This window comes from Triturus cristatus, chromosome 11, assembly GCF_964204655.1.
Source record: "Triturus cristatus chromosome 11, aTriCri1.1, whole genome shotgun sequence".
Taxonomy (NCBI): domain Eukaryota; kingdom Metazoa; phylum Chordata; class Amphibia; order Caudata; family Salamandridae; genus Triturus; species Triturus cristatus.
Window position 1 is genome coordinate 370226689 of NC_140594.1, and position 26126 is coordinate 370252814.

General features: G+C 45.3%; 1 protein-coding gene across 9 annotated transcripts in view; it reads right to left on the reverse strand.

The window, feature by feature from the left end:
- The window catches only part of GPAT2 (glycerol-3-phosphate acyltransferase 2, mitochondrial), a 1263238-nt gene that overhangs the window by 1190660 nt on the left and 46452 nt on the right, over positions 1 to 26126 (reverse strand). For 2 of the 9 annotated variants that reach the window (XM_085634207.1, XM_085634202.1), the window contains one exon: positions 25597 to 25642. The exons of the other annotated variants lie outside the window; for them this stretch is intronic. The gene's annotated coding sequence lies outside the window, so the exon portion shown is untranslated. Of the gene's footprint in view, positions 1 to 25596; positions 25643 to 26126 lie in introns of those variants that run through there. 9 annotated transcript variants of the gene reach the window in all.

The window sequence follows — 26126 nt, forward strand, 5'->3', positions numbered from 1 at the left end:
CGTCAAGCGGGGGCTGAGAAAAAAGGGGGGTCCCAAAACGCGTTTTTCCCATGCATTTTTCCATAGGACCTTTAGACACAGCTACAGCCCGAACGGCTGAACAGAGTTACTTGAAATTTGGCAGAGAGGTAGTCCTCAGGTCAAGGAAGTGCCTTTTGTAGGTCTGGTGTAAATCTGTTCAGTAGTTCCTGAGAAAATAGCATTTAAATCAATATATATATCTGTGGCAGCTTACGGTGCGCTTACGGTAAGCTTACCGTACGCGTACGGTGCCGTGCGCAAGCGCGAATCTGATTGGCTGTTAGATCTTAGTAAACATTCGAATCGGTCGAAACCAGGAAGTGGCGGCCGCCATTTTCTTTCTCGCACTCTGAGAGGGGGTTAAGAAACAAAGGCCAAAAACATGTAAAGGGGCTGTTTAGACAGCTCCTAAGCACCTAGCCATGTTGAGGGAGTCCTCAAAGATCCCCCAAGGCCAAAAACCGAATTTTAATTTTTTCGATAATTTCGCCGATTAGGCTTTCCGTACGCGTACGGTAAAAATTAATAAAAAAATAAAAATATCCATACTCTCTCCACCCCATGTGCAAATGGTGCCCGAAGGGCACCATTTGAGCATGGCATATAAGATTTGTTAAAAATTAAAATATTACCTTTCACAACGAAGCGCATCATATGTCCTCCATGTGCGCACGGTGCGCGAAGCGCATCGTGCGTACATGGCCCATCTAGCGTAACGTGGGCACGCGGTACGCGTAGCGCACCGCGTGCCCACCGTGCGTGCACGGCACTAACTGCGTAAAGTGGGCGCGCGGTGCACGAAGCGCACCGCATGCTCACTGTGCGCGCACGGAACGAACTGCGTTAAGTGGGCGTGCACGCCACGAATGGCGTAAAGTAACTTAGCATTTAAAAAACCGTACAAATTCACTGAAAAAACCATAGGTTTCACACACGTTATAGTTAGGAATTAGCATTTAAAAAACCTTGCAAATTCAGTGAAAAAACCATAGGTTTCACACATGTTATAGTTAGCTGGAAATTTTACTGATAAAAAACCAATGAAATTCCCCCGTTATAGTTAGTGCAGGCAACTATAACTCACGCGACCGCAATCTTCTGCTGATGCTAATACTGTATTTAGACACTTATTTGCCCATGTCTTCTTCCATTAAATTTTAGCTATACATATATTACAAATATTTTTTTTTCATAAAGACACATATGTCATCAGCAGAGGATTGCGGTCGCGTGAGTTATAGTTGCCTGCACTAACTATAACGGGGGAATTTCATTGGTTTTTTATCAGTAAAATTTCCAGCTAACTATAACATGTGTGAAACCTATGGTTTTTTCACTGAATTTGCAAGGTTTTTTAAATGCTAATTCCTAACTATAACGTGTGTGAAACCTATGGTTTTTTCAGTGAATATATATATATATATTATTTATACATCGAGCCTGGGCGTAGTACGCGGAGTTTGCTATGCAGAACTATGCGAAGTTACAAAAAAATTGGCGAAGTTCCGCAAGTGGCGGAGTGCAGTGCAAACCGCAGTTCGTGCTGGTATTCCTGCCGCTGGAGTAGAAATTCTAGCCGAACGGTCGCAGAGCACAGAAAACTCCACGAACAGAGCGGAGTTCACCGCCCAGGCCTAATATACACACATATATATATACTTAACTTATACTAACATGTAAAACACATATGCCTTTACCATTTATGCCTTTACAACTAAATTTGTGGCACGCATGGTAAAAGCATATGCGTTGTAATGGCATGGGTTGTAATGGCAGTGCGTTGCAATAGCACTTGCGTTGTAATGACATGCTTTGTATTATCGTGCGTTGTGATAGTTGCAATGTCATGGCTGTTTCCCCACAACTGCTTATCAACTTAAAGCTTACCTAAAAAATGATTAATAATCACATAGGAGACAGCTAATGCATTTACCAATGCTGGTTTCTTTTTAGGTCTTGGCTAAACAGCACAACGAAGAGACGTGTTGTGTTTAATCTATGGGCTTCAGCATGCCCACAGTCTTCCCATTTGCTCACTCCATCGTCTGTCTCATATCCATTGTCCCATCTGTTCATGGCATGCATGGTCATGCCTCTTCCTGTGTTTGTCTCTTTTCACAGGGCATGGACCAAGTACTTGTAAACATCCACTGCTCCCGTTGTTAGGACCATTTTAGGACCAGCTTTTTTTTTCTTTGTTTCCTTTGCTCTTACCAGCTCCGTCTCCTTTTATTGATGGGATTTTTCATAATTGTGTGCAGTGGAAAAGCTTGCCTCCAAGTTTGTTAAAAGCTTTCCTCTTTACTGTTACCCTATTCTTCCTTTTATAAGCACTGGGGGAGGACGTGGTGTACATGCTTGATCGCCTGACTTTGAAACTGGGGTACAGAGTTAGAGTCTTTGAGGCAGGCTCAACATTCTGTGATTCTGGGCAAATCCTGGCTCGTTTTATACTTGCAATGTCTGCTGCTTGCCACCCCCGTATTTATTTTCACCCAACATGTGCAGTGGAAAAGCTTGCCTTTGTTAAAAGCTTTCCTCTTTACTGTTCCCCTATGCTTCTTTTTAAAAAACACCAGGAGAGGATGTGGCATAACTACTTGAACGGCCAACTTTGAAGCTGGGAAACCGGGTTTGAGCCCTGGTGTCAGCACAACATCCTGTGATTCTGGGCTAATCACTTTCTCCTTTTCTAAAAATGAATGCAACTGGTGCTCATGTACAGCGCTCTGATACCTTGGGATTGAGTTTACGCTGTATAAAACTGCAAAAAACAAAAAAGGAGGTTTCTTGCTGAAAACTCTGGAATGAATTTTAAAATAGGCATGGTCTTTTTATTTGTTGTAACATTTTGAAATTAAAACATTAATCATCCAGTAAATTCACATGCTAACACCTACAGGCATTCTGCACGTCTACAAGCTAAAGCTTTGTGATTTTTTACTTCGCTTTCAGCCATGTTGAACAGCAGACGTGCTTTTATTCAACATGGCTAAGAGACATTAACATTGACCACCCCCAGGGGTGGGGCGTGGCTAAGCTAGCTGCAATGGTGGACGTATTTTCCTGACGCTCCGAACGCAGGCCTGACAACCATCTAGCATCCGCATAGGAAGGGCTCGAAAAATGGCCAAAAGGAACTTACAGGACACCCGACCCAGTCCTGCTTCAGCACGAGCCGCACCAGAGTGAGGAGAAAATATGGTCTGGCCCAAAATAAAGGAGCAGCAACAGGGGGATGCCTGATCCCAATATGGTACACACCGCACTGCCACAGCTGCCAGCAGACGGAGGCCCCAGAGAGGTGCCGGAGTATATCCAGTTAGGGCGAAAGAAGTAACCGAGGCACCTCCCACCCCCACGGGACGGGACAGAGAGGAGGAGGCCCGACCGAAGGGGAGAGGCAAGCGGCCGCACCACGGGGGTGACAGTAACGAGAGACCCCCAATAATAGACCCCTTCACCCACCACAACGAGCATCTTTAGGTACGGAAACAGCAACCGAAGATGCACAGCCTGGGGCTAACTGCAGGGTGATCCTCCGCCCGGCGGTGCTAGGGGGCGGCCAGCACCTGGCGTGGAGGAACTCATTCAAGCTGGGGTGGAAGAAGCAGCAACCAAGGTCCCCTCAAAGTAAACACCAAGATAAGGAGAGTTCACATCACAGGCAACAGCGGCGCCTCAGCGCCGGGACAGAGTAGAGGAGGCCCGACCCCAAGCAAGGGACAGGCGACTACACCGCGGGGATCGTAGTGACGAGAAACCCTCCCGAAAACCGACACCTCCACTCACCACAACAAGCGACGTCAGAGTGAGAGGGGACCACTGGAGGTGCACGGCTGAGGGATTGCGGCGCAGAAGTCCTTCGGGCGACGAGGCCCGGGGGCGGTCTGTAACTACCGTGAAGGCATCAAGAGACCGGTAAGCGAACTACCCCCTTCTCTCCCCCCGTGCCACCAAAGATTGAGATCGAGGCATGAGCTAGGCCTGTAAGAAGGAAGCCCCCCCCTCTCTTTTGCAGAGACATCCACGTGTAAAAAGAAGGGAGGGGTCCCTAGTTGAGTGAAAAGTGAACCTAGACTGAGTGCACTGTACAGGGACGAGGAACGGGTCTCCCTTCTCCCCCTGGAGCATAATTGCAAGGCTCCGAGACGTGGTCATAGCACCAACTGAAGGCCGGACGCCATTAACGAGTCAAGACAGTGCCAAGGGAGAGAGTACCAGCAACTCCCTGCCCCTGCATCAGAACACCAGGTGGGACACCCAGTGGCTGTCACAAAAAACAATAGACGGACCAGAGGGTAACTTCAACTCCTCTTCCCTCCTCCCCAACGATATGACACTACACCAGGAGGCAACCAACTACATACGCGAGGAGGGGGACCAACACCTAATGTTTCAGTAGAGAACCAATAAAATCCTTTGCTAGCACACAGAGTGAGAGAAACTGTACGGACTATACAGTGCGCTAAAGTGGGTGATTGCCCCCACACCTGCAAGACAAAGGGAAGCTACAGGCAAGCACAAGAGAGGCAGGAACCAGCCAAACTGAATCTCCACAAATCCATAACCGAACAAACCGCCATACGAAAACAGACCAACTCGGAGCCAACATTCCCCTGACTCAGCCCTCAGGAACCTCCTATTCTTGACCTAGACACAAGCACCAAACACAGACACGAAAAGCAAAAGATGCCGGACACCTGCAATACACCCCTTGCAATCACGGGGAGATTATGTACCACTGGAGTATCCCAACCTCTTCACCCAATGCAGAATAAGCCCCCAACCACTGAGAGCCACTGTTCGGCAGCGGAATCCTCTATCACCACCTCCATGCCAGACAAACTTGACAAAGTGTTAGCGCCATAGAACAATCGCGGGTTACTATGGAGGTCTGCTTCAGAGCACTTGCTACAAATCTTAACCTTGTGCGGGCTGATCATTGAAAACTGGCAGACAAAGTTGTTGGTGGAGAAAAGGCCCTCTACATTACAGCCCTTGGCAAAGGCACAACAAGATTCCTTGAGAGAACTCCAGGCTCAGATCATGCTTCTAGAGGGTAGGGCAGACGACCTGGAATGACGCTCCAGACAGCGCAATCTCCAAGTGTTGAACCTACCAGAAGGGGTGGAAGGATCTACCCCCGCCAACTACATAGAAACCTGGCTCAAATCATTCACACCACTCACTGAACTGACTGCCTTCTTCTCAATAGAAAGAGCGCACCGGGTACCAGCGTGACGGTCGTCCCTGGGCTTTACCCTGTGACCACTACTTGTTAAACTCCTCCACTTCCGAGTCAGATGCAATATTGCGGGTCGCCAGACAAAATAGCCCCATTACAGTGAAGGACAAGCACTTTATGCTTTTCCCTGATTACTCCAGAGCGGTGCAACGCCAAAGATCATCCTTCTTGGAAATAAAGTGACTCCTGTGTCAGAAACGAATCCTGTACTTACTACTGTTCCCGGTCCGTCTCAAAATCATATACAAAGAGTCCACAATCTTCTTCACAAACCCAAAAGAAGCAATAAACTAGGCGGAACTACATCTGCAAGTCAACCCAAGCATGGAAAATACTCGGAAGCATCAAGTACGCAAGCCTCGGAACCAACGCCGGCTAGAAAAGAACACAACATCACTCAGGGACACAACTATATGGCGTCATCATGGAAATCTCCAGACCTAGATCAAATAATCACAGAAAGATGGAAAGCACTCCAGGCGGCAGCGGAATTGGGAGCGGGCCTGATGGCCGCAGACGACGACGATGGCCCGCACATCTTTATACCCGAAGAAGACCCCATCGACTCAAGTACCTCTGGTGCGGACTCAATGACCCCACCCTTGGTCACCCCACAAACGGCAGACACTTATTTGAACAAAGTGGATAGAGGTCCACACATTGTATCCTTCTCTCTAGCTCACTATGGCACCCCCACAAACACAGCTCAACCAATAAGCAAAACCAATACATCTAACTCACCCACAGTCAGAGCCCACACGATCATCTAAGTGGTCCTAGCAGGCCCAGTTTTAAGAGAGCACCGGTGTTTTGTGCGAGGCCCCCCCACCTGCAATACACTAGGGCGTTCATGTTAGAACATGTTTGAATGTGCTGCCTCCCCGAGAGGGACACAGGAAGCCCACCTGACCTAACACTCGTTACTGCACTGATTAGCCACTTAACTAGAGTACATAAACCCTCGGGTTTCTCACTATTCCCCATCGCCGGGGAGACCAAGAGGACACCTCTGGGAAGAACGGCTGGAAGCACTGAAGTCAGACAGTAAGAGGGTGTATGTATGGATGGATGTTAATGTGAGAGTTGAGGGGTGCTCCACACTACGGGGTACCTATATGTCTGAGTACTACCCTACTGGAATTTCAACCCTTAAAGTCCAGTCTTAGTTAATAGTTTGTGTCGGCAGTCAATTTTATCCACCATTTGCGACACCTTGTACTTCTCATTTCCAGAAAGTCAAAGTAGGCCCTTCCACCTCCGCCCTCCCATGGAGCAAGTAGGTTAGAAATATAGGGTAAGAGTTGGTACGATACCATTTCTTTTATTTGGCTGCAAGAGTACACTTTCACATGTCACGTGTCTCAAAGACCACACCACGTGCGAAATAGGTATGACGCCATATATGGATGGTACAATGTGCCAGTTGTATACATACTTACACGCTCTAGTCTGTATGTTTTCTTCTTTTTGTTTCCTTTTTCTACAGTCACTTACACTGATACTACACCGAGAGGGGAGCTATACACCCACAGCCCCCTCCCACACTAGAGGCAGGTTTATCCTTTTAACACTAGGTGTGAGAAGGTGAACCCTTAAGTAGTAACTTCCCTTTGGTCCTGAAGAATGCTACGTACCCTGCGGGGACACATAAGCAGAAACATGTAGACCGTATTTAGCACGGTGAAGGGAGAATAACATCCAATATCACCGGTCACTTCTTTTAATCGCCATACATTTGCTCCCTGAATAAACATAGTATATGGACAAATGTAACCGCTTTTAATTCACTTATCACTCCCCCACGGCGATCACTTAGCTTTAGAAGTGCATCCCTGTCTCCAGGTGTATGCCCGCCCTCTAAGTTTTTAGAGGGCGAGGACAGCCATTGATGAAGCATGACACCGGGCGGTGTGTGAGGCCATTCCTGAACTTTTTATGATATGACCCCATTGGCACCGCATCTCTCTCTAACTCTGTAGGTAACTGTAGGAACGCACTCTAGGGGCCGCTCATTTTTGTGTATTCATTGTTGCAGCAGATCCCCAGAATTGGGTCTAAACCCCACTGCAGTTCTTATAACACCCCATGCCCTGTCCCAACCTGATACCTATTCCCAAATAACAGGCACCTACTAACGACTACCTCTGTGGGCCACTGGCGCGGCCAACTCACATACGGGGGGTCCCCCCCAGTGTCGCCCACACACTGTAAACAAACCCCCATGACATCCATAACAGATATTAAATTCCTCACTCTAAATACTCGAGGAATACCACAGCACGGAAACGCTATGCCATTCATGCATATATCAAGCGCCAACAGGCGCAGATCGTACTACTGCAGGAAACACCCCTCACTATGGGGGCACTAGACAAACTCAAAAGACGCTGGCGGGGCACCTTCTATGCCACTACATACACAGCTTTCGCACAAGGGACACTGATATGGCTCAGGCCGGGAACTCCCTTTCAGGAGACTCGTAGAGTAGTAGAGACAGAGGGACAATATGCGCTCCTAGAAGGACTAATAAATGGACAGCTGGTACTAATAGCAAGTATATATGCTCGAAACACTGAACAAAACAAATCCTGGGAGATCTTATCGAGCAATTACACTATTATCAACTAAGATTCTCTGCAAGATCCTAGCGGACTGCTGCACTAGGATACTCTCCAACTACTTCGTACTGGTGAGAAACACCTCCCAAAATATTATTAGACTCTTCCACATCCAGGACAGAGCACAAAACAGATTCCCTAACGCCGCATGCTTGATCCTAGACCTAGAAAAGTCATTCAACACCCTGACATGTCAGTATTTATTCACGGTCCTCCAACAGGTGGGTATAGGTCCCAAATTAATGCCATACACCAGACTGTTATGTACAAAACTAAAGCCTCAAGTCTGTATCGGCCGCCATGTATCAGCTCCCTTCCAGGTTGCTCGCAGAATATGGCAGGGATGCCCCCTATCCCCTCTCCTCTTTGCCCTCGCCATAGAGCCAATAGCAATCCGGCTTCAAGAGGGTGGTGAGCATTTGGGTACCCCACTAGCAGGCATCACTGACAGCGTGTCCCTTTACGCTGATGACTTACTGATATACATACGGGATATCACAATTAATCGAACACCCCTATGGGCAACTCTAGACGACTTTGCACAAGCAACTGCGCTAAAAGTCAACAGGGCAAAATCCACCATATACACCCTCCATTCAGACATTCCCCCATGAGAGATCCATATTGGATCGGTCAGACTGGCCAGGAGCAGAGAAGCCCCAAGATACTTAGGAATCAGACTATCACTCCCCTAGGGACCTATACGACAGCAACCACCGCAGAACACTGATGGGCATACACACCCAAATTAACTTCTGGCGGACCTTACCCCTGGCCCCAATAGGAAGAATAGCTCAAGCAATAATGGTGGTGGTGCCCCGCCTCCTCTACCATTTTGCAAATGTGCCGGCAATTCCCCCACAAAACCTTTTTTCGTGAACTCAATTCCCTGCTGGTATCCCCGATATGGGAAACAGGGCGTTGATGGGTAGCCCTAACAACACTACAGCTACCAATGCACTGGGGGTGATTGAGCGCCCCATCTTTTGAAGCCTACTTCTTTGCAGCACAACTCCGCGGCTATCTTGCTGGACGCCACCTGGAGGAGACTAGTACAGTCTCAAGGCCCCCAATCATTCCAGCGAAACACCACCTACTCCTACCGAGAACCAGACCAGCCATGACCCACCCCATTCAAGTGACGGTAGCCAGATCCTGCATGCAACGAATTCACCGCCTATCCCGTGACACACCACTATACACCCCACTGCTGCCGCAAGCTGGCTTACCCAAAGGCAGCTGTCATTATACTACCCGAGACCTACTAGTGTGGATGGAACACTCACACAGGTAGAGTCTCTATTTGCAGACGGACAACTCAAGCCGTTTGACTGCCTAGCAGAGGTGAGCGGGCTCACAAGCAAACAATTTCTCTTACATAGACAACTTGTCTCAGACTGTAAACAGACATGGGATCTGTCTGGGGGGGAGCCCGCAACACACCCGACATTCCACACTATTTTAACCATGGGCACAGGGCACCACCTCACCACATGGATCTACAGGGCTATCTGAGAACTCACGGCCGTACAACTCAACCAATTTAGGCAGAAATGGGAGGAGGAATTTGGGCGTGCACTGAATAACAAGGAATGGGAAATCGCATTAGAAAATCCCAAAAAAGTGTCATGTAACCCGCGCTTCAAAAACATACAATTTAATATAGTACACCGAGAATATTTAACTCTGGCGAAACTCCAACGCTTTTATCCTGCGACACAATTAATTTACCCACAATGCCACCTCTCCAATACCACATTTCAACATATGCTCTGGAACTCCCCCACCTTACAACCCTACTGAGCGGTAATACACAATACCCTACATGAAACTATAGGACTCACTGGCATAGACACATGGGAGGCTAGTGCATTAGGGATATGGCGACGTTGGAGAGACAGCAAGGTGGAAAGACGGATCGTATCGATGACCCTCCTCCGGGCAAAGTGATGCATCGCAATGCACTGGCGCGTGCCCACAGGGCTTCCACTGGAGGCCTGGAGAGGTGCCGTAATTAAATGGGGCATGGCAGAGGAAGACGCGATTAGATTTGAGGAGACACGCACGATACAGCGCTGCCACATCTCTATTGAGTGGGCAACACTCATTCAAAATTTTAGACGACAGGAGACACACGCCCATTCACCCACGGTGACAGGATTACCGGGCTTAGTCCCTTCGAGCACAAACGAGCCTCCCCACCCAGCCTCACCCACACAGACACATGACTGAACTACCCGTGAAGATAAGCACTTATTCATCACCATAATAATAAACCTGTGCCCCGCATAGGGGGCCAACATAGAGAAAGACACACAAATGCCCGCCCTACACCCTTCCTCTAACCACCCATCTCCAGTTCAATCCCCAGTTAGCTGATCATACCCCTTCTTCCTACCCACTGAAGATGAAACCAATATTCAAGCCTCCGAACCAAAGGCGATACATACAAACCCAACACATCCCCATCCAGACTACACAACCGTTAACCCACCCGAACACATGCACAATCCTAAATGGTTACACTTCATAGTCGTAAAGTAATCCACCTCCTGTAACCCGAATATGATGTTGAGCATGATTTGTAAAATGGAAAACCCAATAAAATGGTTAAAAGTAAATTAAAAAAACATTCACCACCCCAATGGCTCTGGGATTGCTGAGACAGACTGGCTTTGCCAATGCTTGTTTTATAAGTCACTCCTAAGGAAGGCATACCGAGCCCTAAAGGCAGGTTGCATTATATTAAAAAGTTGGATATGTCGTTTTTAACTTTTCATGTCCTGACAGTAAAAATCCCATTGTCATTTTTACTGTGGAAAGGCTAATAGCCCCACTATCAAGTTAAAGAGCTACATGCTGACAACTCTGAATAAGACTAATAAATATGATACTTTAAGGTATCAAAAGAATCTCTGCATTAAATCCAACTTGATGCTCAAGTCAAATTTAAGGTAACATTTGCACAAGAGGAAATTTTTATAAGTTGCTGCTTTGTTGCTAAAGTTTTCCAGTGACTATTTAGGGTTGCTGGTCACGAGACAGCTTTCTGTCCTCCTGGGGTGAGGAGGGTACAACTCATCAAGGAATTCAAAAGGGCTGCCATTGAGAGGAAGGCAAAACAGGGTGTGAGCCCAAAAAGCAGGCTTCAAAGGGGAAGCCAACTTTGAAGGGCAAATGGTGGCCACAGAGGGGAGGGGCTGTTTTTTGTTCTTGAGGACAGGTTCGAGTCAAGGAACTAGAGAGGAAGGATGCTGTCAAACCATTTTTTCAGTGGGCAAGTAGCCTCCAGGTAGCCACACCTCTGAGGTAGGCTAGGGAGCTCCACACACCAAGAAAAGTAGAGAAGGGTTCTGCCATATTGTGAGTGGGTAGAATAGTGCATTCTGGGATAGCCAGATGCCACGTTTCACATGAATTGTGGCACTAGGCAAGAGGGACCTGGTAGCCCGTTGTCTAGTAGTCGCCACATCCCCCACGGCACTAAATGGGCAAAAAAGTGGGACCCCTGGCACTCAGACCTCCGATCATGTCTGTAATGAAAAGTAGACCGAACGAGGATTGCTCTGCTCTTACCTGGACCCAGCAGAGAGAGGACCACACTTGCTGCCCCTTGGGCTAGCAACGCTAAGACTTTGACTCTGGTAACCTGTCAAGGAAAAGCCATCCCTTATCCTCAGACCCAAGAGGTGACTCCAAGAGTCAGTTGGCTGACTTCCTGTTACACCTACAGGCCACAAAAGCTGAAGTAGCCTGATTTAACAAGAGGTAGCCAAGAACGCCCGAGAGCCGCTGACTGCCAACAAACATACAGCCGGGTTGAAGAGTCCAGGCCCTCAAAAGTTGCATTCAAGCCTGCTGGACCCGGGAGAGTCATCATAATGCATTTTGGTCACTCAAGTCAGAAAACATCATCATTTAAAGGGAATCACTGATTTTGTTGTTAGCGGAGACAACTGACAAATATTTTTGGGCTGGACTTAAACCGGACTTCGGGGGACATCAACGTCAATGTCACCACACCGTGACCAAGGAGTAGCCCCAGGAAAACACAGGTCAACAGATCAGCATGTCCTATCCCTTGCATAAGGCCCACTTCACTAAAGCCTATGGTGGTTCGCCTATAGAGCCCAGAACTGGACTAGAGACTACTTTGACTGTGAGGTAACTGTCAAACTAAACCTCATAGGCCTCTGGGACCTGCCTCCCTTCAGAGTTTGTCACTCACAGTGGGCCAGAGAAGTAGTTGACAACTTTATAAACGTTTTACAACATTTGCAAAGTTTGACCCCGAGCACAGGTCATTTAAATGACTTATTGAGTTGAATAAAAAAAAGGAGTGATTTATTTTTCCTTATAAATGCATATCTCTGAAACACTCCAGTGTTTTTTTGTGGTTGAGGTGTCATTTTAAAGATAAAAATACAACCTATTTCTATAAATTGGTGCCGGATTATTGTTCTGTCTCTTTTTCTTACACAACTGTTTTGATTCCTGGTAATGCTTTACATCTGTTCTTTTGATAAAGCCTGACTGCTCGGAGCCACAGGTACCCAGGTTTGAGCTAAGGTTTTTCAAACAAACTCACTGGACTCAGTACACGTTTAGAGTTTACTGCGCAGTGAGGTTGGATAACTACACCATATAAAAACTGATTTCCTCACAGGAAATCAATTTTATTTTCAAATTATGAAGTGAAATAGAAACAAAGATGTTAATAGGATAAAAATAAATCCGAACACTTTACTTGGTGATGGGTAAATGATATACATTTGCTGAAACACGATTCCCCCACATTGTTTGTATGCTATGCATTTTATCAATAAAAATGCACGTCAGCTGTAAAGTTTGTGGCCATTTTAATGGAAAATGTGCTGACTGTAAATGACAATGTACCAAATCATGCTTCAGTAATATATTTATTAAAAGTGAGAGTTTCTAAATATGAACTGAGAAGCATCCCTGCCCTGATATCAATACTATTAGTGAACTAAAAGGCATGTAAAAGGGGCATGTATACCCTATAGGGGGACTAGATTCTTATTATACATGGAGCAACTGTTTAGTCTGTTAAATCAAACAAGTTTTTTGTACATACAGAAGGCATGCTGAACTCACATATTTGACGGTGGTCTAATTTGTGATAATTAAGAAAAAGGCAAATGTGAACTTAAATGTTTGATAGGAGCACACAATTCAAGACCAGTTAGGTCAAGAAGATCATTAAAGTCACTAGACCCTAGTCACTAGTAATATTTTTATAAATATTAGAGGCCTGCTAAAGCATGTCAGGAAGAGCAGAAGGCACCATCAATGACAAGGGGCATTGACAAGAATGAATCAGGAGCAGAAGTGGTGATGGGAACACCTGGACGTCTTATGAGCATGCTTACACCTCTACCTGATGATAAGGACAACCAAACACTGGAAAGATACTGCCACTTTTCACCTTGCTTGCAGGGGCTGAGCACCATCATATAGTCACAACAGGGAAGGGAAGACCGAACAGACCAAGAATATGAAGCAATCTGAAACCACCCAAATAAAAAGTCGAAGTACAGCAAAAGTCATGGAGGCAGAAGAAATCAGAAAACAAAATCCTAAAACCACAAAATGGTCAAGGACTTACCATCACAAATGTAGCACTGCGTCTGTACACCAAGAACACAAAATGGGTGTTGGTGGTCCTGGAAGAGAAATGCCTGACTTCTGTTCTGCAGACACCTGTATTCCCGGTGAAGGAGCCATGTAGAAGCATCTGAGTACTCCGGAGAGACCTTTCTAACCATGACCGACTGGCTGACACCAGAGAAGCATAGCGCAGGCTAGAAGACACCCAGAACATGGAAGACTGAAGAGGCACAAATAGGTCAAAACTGGTCTGTGTTTTAGAAACCTTATGAAGCCCCTGACGCGATTCCGCCGAAATGTCAAACATTGGTGTTCACTACCACTTACTTTACTGGGCAGAGCAGCCCTCTTCAAAATGATGGCACTGCCCAGATTCTTATATACCTTACAGAATACCCCCTCTTCCGGTCCCCCCCTCCTACTTCACGATGATAAGCGCTGAGGTAAACAAATTGTTATGGGACAGGAGATCAGACTGTATCGCCATGAATAAACTAGTGAAAGGGCTGGTATGACGGAGGTATAGCCCTCCCACATATACAAAATGTACTACTGGGCATCACAGCTCATTGTGATAAACCAATGGCTTCATGCACCACAGGAAGACCCAGCATTCCGCATGGATAGGCATCTCCTAGAAAAAGAAGGGATCATGGGGGCGCTATATAATGGATCTAGAAAGATGACTCACACAGGCCCCACAACCCACACAATACAAGTCTGGCATGCGGCACAGAGAGCGTTGGGATGGGAAGGGATTCTTACGCATCCGACGCCGCTATGGGACACCCGAGAACAAGGGAAATTGCGCAACACTAAGGGATTCCAGCAATGGGACCTAATAGGCATCTCCAGGGTGGGAGACCTGTGGAAAAAAGGCAAAGGTATCCCATTTGCCCAACTGCAAGCCACCTACAAACTGGCACAGACAGAAACCTACAGATATGCGCAGGTTAGACACACACTCATGGCAGCGATTCCAACAGCCAGGCAACTCCCGGAGGCCTCACCACTGGAAGACAGACTCCTTACAGACCACTTAAGCAAAAAAGCCTTCTCCCGGACGTACAGAAAAATCATTAATAATCAGCCTGACCCCACGACAGCCCTTAAGGAATGGTGGGAGACCTAGATGAGGAGGACTGGCAGGCAGCCCTGGCGTTCCCGAGGGAAGTTGCGATACCTTCCACATTAAAGCTAATACAGCTAAAAATCCTACATCGCATCTACTACACGCGCATCCTGCTGCATAAGCTAGGTAGGGCGGATACTCCACTCTGCCTCAGGCAATGTGGTGCCATAGGCACCTTCTGGCACACGATCTGGGACTGCCCGGTAATCACTTCCTTCTGGGAGGCAGTACTGCACACAATGTCACAGGTCACACCGGAACCAAAAAGATGTTTGCTCAACATTTGGGAACCCACAGACCTGAACCACGCAGCTCAAGATTGGGTAACACTAGGACCAGCATTAGCAAAGCGTAATGCAGCATGACACTGGGGTTCGGGAATATCCCCGACACATCGACAATTGTGCTGTGATATGTACGACACGATGATAACTGAGAAGTCAGTCTACATCCACCGGGGCTGCCCTAAAAAATGGGCTCAAGTGTGGGGGAACTGGAATAGGTTCCGTGGTGATATCTGCGAACCCCCACAAGAAATGCAGGTATCAGAAGACAGCGAATGACCTTGGTGAGAACAGGGCATAGAGAATACACCACAAAGCATAGCACAACAATCAACACCAAGGGGTTTGAGAACCTAGTAACTAAATGTAAAAGATCCACCACTGCAAAAAATGTTTTTGTCGTCTATTGTATGAACTAAAGAATATTCCACTGAAGTAACGATTGTCAACATGTATATGAAAATGCCAATAAAATGTTTTTTAAAAAAAACACTGGGCTGTGTTTGCTTGTGTTCCAGTTCAACAGGGACATGGCCTGAGATTTCACACACAACTGTTCCATTGAGGCAGGACAAGCTGATTTGCATAAGGCTGATTCCTGCCGGAAATGGCATAATGTGCAAAACTAAGATGGACTGGATTGTGGACCAGAGTATTTAGCAGCAGCTAAGATTACTTCTACAATCCACCCATAACTTTTTTGTTTTCCTCATTTAAAAAAGAGCACCCATGTGAGACAGAGGAGGTGAAGGTATTACTTGCAATAGTTTTAAATGGGTAGAAATAGTAGGTGCAGGGTGAGTAACCATTCAAGATTCAGACGTGGCAAATAAGATATAAAAGGTCTGGGTTGTTAATATGCTCATGCAATATGAAACTAAAATGAGGAGTCTTCTGTGTGACGTGTTAGCCAGCATCGGTCACATGAGGAGTTCAGTTCGGTCCAATGGCTGGCAGAACTGGCGATTAAGACATTTTCCTGGGCATGGCATCCAAGATACTGCTTCCTGCCAGAGGTGCAACTAGACGTGAACTTTGAGTGGGGCTAACAGGTCAACTGACGAAGGTGGGACTAACATTTCAAACAATGGGTTGGAGCTATCTATAGAACCAATACAAGAAAATAGAACTCAATTGTGCATTTTAAGCATATTGGTCAAAGCTGATATGAATACAACAAACTTGTTTCAGTGGATTTCACTATGTTTATAGGCTACTGACAGATATTTATAAAAGCGAATGAGTGATATGGCCACTAAAAAGCAGCATATATCAAAGGAAGGGGGGAGATAAGAGGAGTATCCCAGAGGGGCTTGTCCTCCTAGTTGAATATATCTCAAGACAAAAAGAGTCTGTCTTTGTAGTGTGTGCTAGCCTCCTGCAGGATGGAAAAAAGTGCAAGACTTTCTACCTGCAAATTATGTGAGAGCACTGAATGGTATGCTCTAGATGGTGACAGAGCAGGAGCAGGAGGTGTTTTTAGGGTGAAATTTAAAAATACCTGCCTGGTAGGAAAGCAATGCTTCAATTCGTCCTCCAGACTGTATGGTTAAAAAAAAAATGAGAAAAATAGAAAGTAAGGACGTAACGACCCTTCCTTTCTACAGGTCTATGTTTCAAGCCATTCTCCATGGCTTTTCTTCAGAACCAAAGAACTAACTCCCTGATTGCACTCTTGATCCAATAATATATTTGACGCAAAGTGACTTCACACACTTTGTATGCTTATAAATATACTTATCACCTACTTGGTGTTATTGTCTGTCAAGCTGCAAAATATAATGAGAAAATTAGCCTGCCATAGGTTATAGCAGATACAAAGGTAACATGACGCTTCGACCAGCTAGATAGGTAAAGCGTGCTGTGCAAAATAGCTTTAAAAACACCTCAAAATGAATAAACGTCTGTGTATGCTTAAAAAAGGGATGCTTAATGAGGTGTTTAGGTGAGCACATCCATTAGGAATAGTGATAATCACTGTAATTTGAACACACACTGCAAACAACACACTTGACAATACAAAAAACATACATAAATAAAGCAAATGGTTTGCTCCACAGGTGCTCCGGTGGCAAGGCGAGCATGTAGTCACACACTGAGTATATAAGCATATCAGGGCAATCAAAATTGAACACGTAAAGAATCGTCTTGCCAAAAATCAGCTATGCTGTACTCACTCTCACAAGGCGTCCCCTCGGCTCAATAATCAAAAGGAACTACACCGGGGTTTGAAGGTTACCATCCTTGTGCCTTGGTGCCGTTTTATCTAACAGGGGCTGAAAAGCGAGCGTGTGGGCTGTGCGTAGTCGCTTCGGTGTTTCAGAGCATCGAACAACTAATCCAAGTGCTCGGAGTCAAATGGCAGCTCCCGAAGGAACCACTTTCTGGTTCCCACCGCGATGCTATGGGATGCTATGGGACGCAGTTGAGGTAGAGTATCAGTAGCATCTCCTCTTCCGGGGAGCGCGCCGACTGTCATTAGCGTGTTTGAGTGGCTGAAAAAGGGGGAATAAACTAATAAAATTAATAATAGGAAATGGCAAGTCAAAAATAAGAATGAAAATAAAAAAATCAATCGCTGACAAATTTTGCAGAGGTTGTCATGAAAAGGATAAACAAAAGGGGTAAATAAAAGGTAACCGAAGATTGTGGAGGGCAGGCTGGGAGCCTCTATAGTTTGAACTAGGAGTCCTGGGGAGACTACGCAATGTCGCAAAATAACTCACAAAGTCTCAAACAGGTTATAAAAAGGTACATAGGTATTATAAGGGTGTATTAATTTGTGAATTGAGTCTGAAAACCCATCTTTGTTCTATCTCAAAGATAGTTACATATTTCAGAACCACCTACTGGTAGTCTGTAACCCTATGTTTCTTGTCAATGTAACGGATAGATATCTTAGTTGTTGCTCGGCCACCTCAGATTACTATGGTGCTCTCTTATTCTGATTTCACCTTCCGGGTAGTCATCCCAATGTAATGTAGGTTATTAGGGCAGGTAATCATATACACTATCTTTTGTGTGTTACACTTAGGTTTCTCAGCTCCCAGGTGGTGGTGGTGGTGTTGAAAGTAACTGATTTGGTAATCCTCCTTCGGTGGCACACATTACAACCCCGCAAGGATAGTAATCAACTGCTTATGAGCGTATCCCCTAGGTTTGTCTGGTGTCTAAAGGTGTTTTTTAGGGGTGTGTGTGCACTAGGGACCCCCTCAGACTTTTGCTTCACCTATGGGAAAACATAGGTTTTGGTAGATTAAAGGGTCCGCAATTCAGAATTCGCCAATGTATATTGATGATCTTTTAGACTCCGCTGGAAGCTATATTGAATGCTGTAATCCAAATTGATACGCATTTCTTTTTCTTCTGTGGGACATGGTCCAACATGACACCCATGTTGTTGACGGTCCGTTTCATTGCCTTTTCTACTATTCTGGGTGGGTACTTACTCTCTGGGACTCAAGATTTTCAGGGTTTCTAGGTGGTGTACATAGAGGCCAGCAATACTGGGCGCAAAAGTGCTTGCCATGCTTCTGTAGAAAGAAGGTCCCCTCAAACTTGAAGAAATTCATTGTGGGTGCTCATTTGCAGCATTCTATACCTACATTCCTGGGGTTGGGGTAATACCAGTCAACTTCAAAGCAGACCTCCTTCATTATATCTAGTGTCTCTAGTTGGAGGAGGATTGTGTAAAGACTTTCAATGTCAAGGCCCAGGAGGAGGTGGGAGTCTAGGTTGAAATCAGTGTTGTGCAGGAAGCGTAACACGTTTGGTGTCTTTTAAATAAGTGCTAGTATTTTGAACTACTGGTCTGAGAAATTCATCAGCAAATCTAGACAAAGGTTCCAAAATTTAAACGATCCCAGCCCAGAGATGATGGGTTGTCGGGGGGGGGGGGGGGGGATTGACAAGGTCTTTGTGGATCTTGGGGATGGTGTAGAAATCCTTTCACAAGGTTTGTTCTGTCATACTAAAGATTTTCTTTTTCAGAAAATCGGTTGGGTCTGTTCATAATCACTCATAGCTACTCTTATCCACGAGAAGATAGACATTCTTTGCAATATGCCTCAGTTGATGGATGACTATGGCTCCCCCCCTGTCCGCTGGTTTAATTGCTATATTTTTGTTGTGAGCTAGCTCCCTAATGGCTATACTCTCTTTCCTGGTTATGTTGTGGAAGGTCTTCATAAGGCTACGGGTGATTTCCCCTGTGTCTTTCAGTACTGCCTTTTCAAAGGTTTGTATTTCTACTGGGACTGCGGTAGGTGGGGTGGTATGAAGGTGGATTTTATCCAGAGTCCTCTGTCGTCCTGGGGTTTGCCTTAAAAGAAGATCCTTAATTTGATATTTCTAATAAACTCATTGAACTTGCAATGCAGTTTAAATTTGTAAAGGGTTGCTGTGGGTACAAAACCTAGACCTGTCTCTATCACCCTCACCTAGGGTTCAGTAAGTGGTTTGTTAGTGAGAGTTCCAACAAGGCTGGGCGGTTGATCAGGCCTAGATGTGTCTCTCTCGTCATGCTCCTGGTTGTCTTCAGTCTCCAGAACACACAGAATGCATGGCTGAAGGACAATGTCCTGCGGAGGTCACTCCGACAGAAATCATGCCTCTTAATAGCATACTTTGTAAGAACAAAAATCATGTGTTCATTTCTGTTCTGAAGCCCCCAGCACAAAGTGTCAAATCTACTAAAATATCAATGTTATTAAATCCTGCAATGGCAATGTGCATTGTAAAAAGCAACATGTATTATAAATGTCTCACATAATCCTTTGAGAAGAATAATCATATTGTCTATAATGGTTGTTCCGAGACATCTATACTAATAAAAGCAATTAGCGCCTATGTGCCTAAAAGGATACCCTTGTATGGAACACAAAAATATATATTTTTTTAAAACATAAATATACAGGCAGACAACATGGTTAGCAGTTTGTCATTGTAACACTGGAAAAAGTAGTGCACAAAGTACCATTTTCATTGTACAATACTTTCTTTTTGCATTGTCAAACTAGTATACACAATATCAGAGCAATACTGCCTTTGGAAGAACCGGCCTCAGTTTGACAAAGTTCTCAACCATTTTGTTGCCAACTACACAGGTTTGGAGAGGCGGAACACAGGGATGTGCTGCCTACATAAAATGAGTGCTGGTGTACTGCCTCTACACAGACACCATCCCAAGGACATACTATAAATCAGATTTTTCATGTGATTTTCGGATTGCATAAAAAAAAGTATGTGAACTGTGATGCTGTGCCCAATGGGGATGAGGTGAACAAGGGTGGGGGTCAAAGACATGGCTAAAAAAGAATGTAAACTATTTTCGGTCTTTCACCGTCAGGTAACTACATACAAGGCACAGTTTAAATGAAAAATAAATGCAAGTTCAGTTAATCAATGTGAAATGCACTATAGTACATTATGAAACCTTGTTTGGTTAATGCACTGCAGAGATCAATATTCTACCGAATTCAGAATTGAATCATGGTTGCTACAGTGGAGAATTTTGTAGGTTAATGCTACGAAGTCAGTCTATGACAGGAAGCACTGTGAATATGTAGGTAATTATTTTAAACTTGCATTGCACATAGTATAAAATAGGCTGCTACAAAATGCGCAAAAAGGTTGAAGATACAGATTCTTTTAAAATATAGATTTCCGTGTATCCAGACTGTACACATTGTGCACTTCTCTTTTATAACTGTACTTTAAAAACACACACTTCACAGCCCAACTGGGAACTCCCTTGCAATACCACTCAAAAAGTATAAATCTGTGTCAGGCAGCTTCAAGTGGTTCCATCAATTAAAGAAAAAAACGTCTTCCAGGAGCCTTTATAAATATTATATTGATCAGTTGTGCACATTTACATTTCTTTCAGGCAAGCAGGCACCCTGGCAAGAAGGCTTGTTTAGCGGTCTGCCCCTCTCTCGGAATCACAGGACACTCCCTGCCGTACACTTCAGCTGACACTTTTCACTCTCAGGCTTAACCGTCCCGATTGTGATGCTATACTATGTCTCTGAGGGAGTTTGAGAAAATGAGTGAGACACGTTGCTTAAGCGTTCAATTTTAATTGATGGACAGAATTGTATGAGTGCAATAGGGCCTGTCTAAAGTGTTTTGGTGTGTGACTATGGTAGTAAAGGTCATAAACAAGTGGGTAGCTGAGCTTATTCATGGGTGTAGAAGGGATGTGCGAGGAAAGACAAGCTAATACCTGCCATCTATGGAGTGATCGGTAAATATATGTAGGATAATGGGGTTCTGTTGCAGTAATCCCCACTATTTGCCTAGTATCTGATGCAACTTTGACTGAGTGTGTACTGGGTCCCTGCTACCCAGGCCCTAGTACAGGTGTTCTTTTCCCTAAGCCGTACCATTGTTTCTACTATTGGCACAGCTCTGGCTCACATATAAGTTCCTTGTAAAAAGGAACCAGTGGTACCAAGGGCATTGGGACCAATATGGGTCTCTAAGGGCTGCAGCATGTGTTATGCCACCCTAAGAGATTGCTCACATACACACTGCCATTGTATACTGTGGTTTAGGTGCAACTAAAACGGAGTGCCATGCCTACAAACCACTACCTGTGGCAAAGGTAAGTCACTCCTCTAGCAGGCCTCACAACCCTAAGGCAGGGTGCACTATACCACAGGTGAGGGCATAGTTGCATGAGCAATATGCCCCTAAAGTGTCTAAGTCTATTCTTAGACATTGTACGTGCTGTGAAGCCATACTGAGTACACAGGCTGGGAGTTTGTCTTTACGAACTCCACAGCTACATGATGGCTTTACTGAATGCTAGGACGTTTGATATCAAACTTTTCAGCATAATAAACCCACACTGATGACAGTGTGGGATTTATTGTAAAATGAACTCAGAGGTGACTTAGAGATGCCCCCTGAAAAACTACAAACTCTCTGATGTGCAGCTGACTGGTCAGCAACAGCCTGACACTTTGACACATGTCTGACCCCCGGAGGTGGGACCATTGTGCTCTCGTGGGTCAGAAACAAAGCCTGCTCTGGCAGGAGGTGTTTCACACCTAACTCCAAGCAGGATCAGGATTCAGGGCAGTGAGCCTCAAAGGCTTCCTGACCTTTGTTACGCTAGCCAGGGCCTTTTCCAGATAGTGAAGATGCCCGCCCCCCTACCCTGACCAAGCCCCACTTTTGGCAGCAAGGTCGGTGAGAAAACTAGAGCGGTGTGTCCCCTTCCAGTCAGGGCCACCCTAAGGTGTTCTGAACGGAAATGACCCCCTCCTTTGAAAATCCTCCATATTGGTTGGAAAGATTTTAGCCAATAGGGTTAGGGATGTGTTCACCCCCAAAGAGACTAAAAAGAGAGGGTATAGTCACCCTAAAGGTAAGTAGACCATTGTCTACGACCTGTAAATCCTGGTAACGCCCCTTAAGATTAGTATTTTAGGGTCATCCTGGATACAAGGAATTCAGATCTGCAACAAACTGAAGCCAACCCTGCAGAGAAGCCTGAAGACAACAACTGCCACTGCCCCAGCACTACCAGCCTGTCTCAAGTTTCAATGAGCTGGCAACAAAAAGACGACTTGTCTTGCAGCCAGAAACCTCTGAAAACCCTGGGAGGACTGCCGCTTTCGAAAAAGAATCCAATTCCCGGCTCACGAACTGCCGGGAGCTTTGCCTCTGGATCATTTGAATGTGTGGCGTTGCACTGCGGGCCCTCGGGCTTTATAGCGGCCGGCCCTGGTGGTTGTAGGCCCTTGTCTGTATTTTACTGTGTACCAACGGTTTCTAATAAAAATTTTAACCAAAAAAAAAGTTACAGGGGCCTAAGCGCGCACTACCCCAAATAGCCAAAAAAAGGCCTGGCACAGGAGGGGGAAAAGGCCTGGCAGCGAAGGGGTTAATGTATTCTTCTATTTCAATAAACCTATTTTGAACTTAAAAAATAAAATGTTAAAAAAAAAAAGAATCCAATTTCCTGTGGACAGCAAACCTGTCCCGAAGAAATCAACTCCAAGGATTCCTGTGCCATCTGGAACTGAGTCCTGACTCCTCTGCACCAGGTGCCTCAGGCCCGAGTCCAAGTGGCCCACCAGTCCAGTGAAGGTTCCCCAGCGATATTGACCTCGAATCCAGTGTCGGCTGATCTCTACTGACCTCCACCATGACATCTGCAGTGTGAATCAGAAGGGTCCCCCCAAAACTGTGAAAGTCCCAGTAAGAAGAAACCCGACCTCTAAAGGCACCCCTGGGCTTTGGGGGGCTTGACCAGCGGTGACCGTGTGACCCCCAACATCCTAACTTACCTAAGCTGGTTTTCTGCCTGCACCCTGCGGGTTGACACATGCAGACTTTATCCCTAAAAAAAAGAAGGATCTCCCTTGGATTGCATTGGATGCCTGACACTGTTTGCACGCTGCACCCGCCCCCAGTGCCACTGCTCGTCTATCTTTGGTGTTACCTCTGCACTTGCCTTAACACCTGGGGCCTATGCCCTGAAACCGCAGGTACCTACCTGCAACCAGCACCTCTGTGGGTGCCCCCAGTCTCCACTGACTAACACTGGGCCCAGCGACCTATGCACAAAGTCTCCTCAGTGCCGCTGGTAGTTCAGTACCTGCCTTGATCTGACCCTTGCCCACTGTTGATCTAAACCACCGAAGACTGGATGTACAAATCGATTGCTTACCCGTAAATGTGCACAGTTGTTTTCCTCCCATAGGATTGCATTGCATTCTTTAAAAATTGCACCAAGTGTCTATCTTGTACACTGCCAAGTTATTGATGGACACCACAAAGTATTTTAAGTATCACTGTAAAGTATTTTTACTGATTTTGCAAACCCATTTCCACTGAACCTGATTAGTATTGCTATTTTAATATCGACTCTGTGCACACTACACCTTACTTTAATATACTACATCCAGAACCAGCTTCCTACAATATACAGTTTGAATGACACAGAATACGAGAGTAAACAAGTGCACAGATATGAAGTAAGCTACTCTTGGGAGGTGCAAACTCAGGGATTCTGGCAGTTACAAGGCCTGAAAGCGCATCCATTCAACCACAAAGCAGCTTCTGTGTAAGGAAAAAGCCACATGCATTGAGAATACAAAAGAGACTACAACACACAAAATACACTTTGCGTAATGCTACAATTGCTTGGGAACAGTGAAGCGGACAGGCTTTGGAGAGCTAGAGCATTAACTAGAATCATTGCTAAAACCCTGGTGACAGAATATATAAATTACATTTTGCAATCAGTTTCTTTCTGTTTAAATGGGACAAGTGTATTGAAAGGTTACAGAGCATTCAGAAAATAAAATAACCCAACCTTTCTGGCACATCTGCACTTTGGGCCCCTCAAAGATTATAATAGTGTTATGCAAATGACAATATAATACAGTAATTCTGTCCCTATTATATTCTGATAAAGTCTTGCATTCACTGTCTTTAGCTGAAGTTAAAGTGTGGTGAAGTACCCCTGTTGTGTATTTGTAGATGTGGGGGATGTGATAAATGGGAATTACCTCCTGTTAATCTATCCCGAGGCACTTTAAGTAGCCCACCTAGTCCCAGATTAAAAGTCGCTCAGTGCTGGTAGGGTGAAAACCCCACACTAGTAATCACCTGTACGTGCAATGACAACCATTCAGTAACATGCAATTACAAATTAAACCCAGTGGAATTGGGAATTACTGTGTGGACCCTGATTTAAGTGTGCGGGGGCTTTGGTAAAAGTGTGCAGGGGGCTTATGTAAGGCAGGGGAGGTAGTGTGGAGAGTGAGGGTGGTAGGGGAGAATGTTGGCTGGCAGGGCAGAGACGCCGAACCGCCTTGTAAAAGGATTGCACAGGGGTTATGGACACAGGGGTTATGGATGGGATCCGGGCTACAATGCAGCCTTTCCCCATAGTGATTTTACCTGCTGGATTTTCTGGCAAGACAAAAATCTACTTTATTGATCCTGCACATGCAAATGCTGGTGCAGGAATACCAGACCTCTTAACTGTACGATATCAAATTCCTCACTAGAATTCCGCTATGCACAGATCCCAGTTGGAGCCCCTCTTTTAGGGGTGCCTTCCAAGTGGGCTCATTAGGCAGAAAGAGCATGAAACTGAGGTATGAAAAGCTTGAAGAAACAAAGCCTCCTTACCTGCAAATGGCTTTTAGATTACCTTAGTGGTTGAAGTAGGCGGGAGCTACAGGGGACAACCAACTCAATCTTTTCAAATTTTACAATTACATTTACCTTACTTTTTGTTCAAATACAACTGTTCAACTGTATTATGCCAACCAAGACAAAAATCTATTTTATTGATCCTGCGCCATGCAAACGCTGGTGCAGGAATACCAGACCTCTTAACTGTACGGAATCAAATGCCACACTAGAATTCCGCTACGCACACATCCCAGTTGGGGCCCCTCTTTTATGGGGACCTTGCAAGTGGGCTCATTAGGCAGAAAGAGCATGAAACTTAGAGATACGAAAAGCTTCAAGAAATAAACAAAGCCTCCTAACCTGCAAATGGCTTTTAGATGACCTTAGTGGTTGAAGTAGGCGAGAGCTACAGGGGACAACCAACCCAATCTTTTCAAATTTTACAATTACATTTACCTTACTTTTTGTTAAAATACAACTATTCAACTGTATAATGCCAACCTTCAGGTGCCTCCGGCTGAAAGGGAAGGGGAGGGGTTCTCCTGTTCTGTGAAACCAAAGGAGAAGGAGACAAAGAAATAAGAAACAAACCTTCTCAACAGGGTGTATGCAACTTGAAAGAAATGTAAATGTGTGCAATTGGTTAATAAGAAAATACGAAGGATGCTTGGAAGCTAGTTTATGGCTTTAAATGATGGAGTTGTTTGGGGCTTCATGGTGAGAAAGATTTATTTTTTTTGAGGAGTAATGTAAGGGTGTTTTAGCAGAGTTCCAGAGTATGTTTTTCAAATGGAAACTTTTTTTTTTTAAACCGCTTTGCTATGTACAGTCTGATTCCATATTACTGAAAATATATATATTTTAATTTGTTTATTTTATGTTAAGTACTTATGAACAGATTTACTAACTTTACACGTAGTGCAGCAACTAGATTTGCTTGGCTGAGCTGCGTGAAAGGAAGGGCAGAACAGTGTCATACCTAGTAAAACATGGTGCTGGCACACTTTAGGCTGCCTCGTGCACTATAGTGG